Source organism: Sinocyclocheilus anshuiensis, unplaced genomic scaffold (genome assembly GCF_001515605.1).
Source record: "Sinocyclocheilus anshuiensis isolate Anshui unplaced genomic scaffold, SAMN03320099.WGS_v1.1 scaffold684, whole genome shotgun sequence".
Taxonomy (NCBI): Eukaryota; Metazoa; Chordata; class Actinopteri; order Cypriniformes; family Cyprinidae; genus Sinocyclocheilus; species Sinocyclocheilus anshuiensis.
The window spans coordinates 158640-161399 of record NW_015554107.1 but is presented as its reverse complement, the minus strand read 5'-3'; positions in this window follow the sequence as shown (position 1 = coordinate 161399).

Below are 2760 nucleotides of genomic sequence, written 5' to 3'. Positions count from 1 at the left end.
TATATATATATATATGTGTGTGTGTGTGTGTGATATAAAATGAATAATAGAATAGAATATATATTATTTTGATTTATTGTATTTTATAATTAAATATATATTTATATGATATTTATGTTATCTATTGCTATATCTATTCAGTGCTCACTTATGACCTCAAACCCGTCTCGCTCGGTCCACGGTGTCCGTACGCTGAAAGAGAGGGAGAAACTGTTATGTGGCTCTGTGCTTTTTTTCTGTTGTTTTGTTCCCGTTCAAGTGCTCTCCTAGCTTATTTTCCTTTATTCTTATCGTTTCATCTGGCTGCTAGTCACACATTAATCTAAATTCCAAACAGGGTTCCTCCAGTGGCGTTATCAACTCGCCGTTGATGTGAGCGTTGGCCCAGGAGAGGGGATGCGGGCAAAGGGGGGAAAAACAACACACAGCACAACAAATTGATGTGGATGGGGGAGTGAGTGAGTGAGAGACAGAGAGAGAGAGAGAGAGGGAGTGCTTTCTGGCTTGCATGCTTGACAGTTGTGCCAAGATGCATCATGACTTCAGTACAGGTGTGAGACTTAATCACAGGTATAAAAATTCTCTCAGAAGACTGTCTCTGTATATTTGTTTTAAATGTAATTTGCAGTGCTGTGTAGCCCACTGCAGGTTTGTCTATTAATACATTACACTGCTGTCCACTTTATTGTGATGGAGCAATATCAGAGTTATTGTTTGCACTTACCTGTCACTCAGATTGAAGGATTTTTACCTAAAAGTAAACATAGGTAAATAGATTCACAATAAATTGTAATATTCCTGAAACCCAAATTGTCTGTTGTGACTTTCATTTAAAAAAATTTTTTTTAAAGAAATTGACTACAAAACATATAATAATAATAATAATAATAATAAATCCATCTGTCTATCTGTCTGTCTGTCTGTCGATCCTACACGTTGTTTCAAACCTGTAGGATTTTCTTTATCGTGGGTTTTATTTATTTAGATTTTTTTGTTTGTTTGTTTTTGTCCATACAATGAAAGTAAGCTGGGTCCAGTGTTGTCTTGTACCCCACTGTACTTAATTGTATGGACAAAAACAGTATTAATATCCTATGTTTACAGAATCCTGTCTTCTTTTAAAAGTTATACAGGTTTGCAACAAAACAAGGGTGAGCTAATAATAATAAAATAATAATTTTTGGGGTAATCTACATGTGTTAAAGGAGCACTGAGTCCACAATGTCTGTTCACCATTTTCTTTGGGCTTGCAGAACTGCCTAAAGTCATGACACAGGGGCCTTTGAGAGGTATTACTACACTGAGCAAGTGCACTCACGCTGGGCCGGGGCTAAACCCCCTGTCCTGTCCTGACAAACTGGGCTGATAAAGTCTTCCTGGAGCTGCGTCGCATCCTTAAATTAGTCCCTGCTTGTCTCCCCTCAGGTTCTGGCTCAGGTAGACTCCCAGTGCACTGCCAGAGGGAAGTTCACTGTAATCTACAGATTTAGCAGCAGGGTGCCACACATTCCTCTGCCAGTGCCGTCCTAAGTTGAATAGGATCTCCTCCTTTTCCCTGCATACTACAGCCCTGTGTGTCTGATGTTTCATTTCACACTTGTTTTGCAAAGACAAAACCAATGATTTGACAATTACGTCTATAGAATTAACCCCATTGTTACCACGTCATGTTTGGCTATAAATGTTTGTTTGTTTGTTTGTTTGAATTATTTTCGTTCATTACGTTACCATTTAGGTCAGAGCTGGAATAATTAGGGCTGTACTGAAAACTAATAATGTTATGGATTAATGTGGGAGAACTTGACAGAAGCACATCATTGAGTGGGACAAATCCATTATATAAATTGGCAGACAAAGCACAAGGCAGTCAATACGGATTACAGCTAAGCCTCTCTTCTTTGCCGGCGTTTGGACTGGCATTGATAGGCTCTCACAGGTCTGCAAGCCCACAATCGGGCATGCTGCCACGTCACCCCGAACACCCCCTGCCTCCACCCGCTGGTTCCACCTCATCCCCTCGCCCCCCACCCAAACCCTAAAGCCTGTACCCCAGGCACTGTGCTGGCACAACCTTGGTACGCCGGCGCCAGCTGGGCAAACACTCAAGTCATTGACAAAATAAACACCTTTCAGATAGAAGCAAAACAAGACGACAGTCTGACACAAACAACAGACTAAATAAATCATAAGTGTGATGCTGGGAAGGGAGGAGAAAAACAGGAGGAGGAGAAGAACTCTTCAGAGAGAGATATGTATCATGCAACGTGCACTGACAATATGAAACTAAACTTCATAAAAAGTGTATGAGGATTTAATTTTGTTTTTGGAACAGCAAATTTAACAGTGTTTAATATTACTAGTTGTATGTCTGTTTGTGCTAATCAAGAGTTTTTAAACTTTTTGATGCCCAAGACATATGATCTCCTTGCCAGGCAAGGCAGCTATATTTTTCCAAAATGATTGTCTTCTATTGCCGTTATACTAAAGCAAATAATTTAAATATTATCTGGAAATGTTTTATTATTAAAAAAATATTTTATATTATTATATATAATTTTAATTTTTTTCTCTACATTCTAATTAATGTTAGATCTTAAAATTAAAAATATTTAAATAATTAACATTTGTAATTCGTTTTTAAATGCCCTAATATATATATATATATATATATAGTAAAAAAAAAAAAATCTCCCATATTTGAAAACCCCTGTGTTTATATCCGTAATCACTGGTAAGGGGAAAGGTTTGGGTGAACCATTT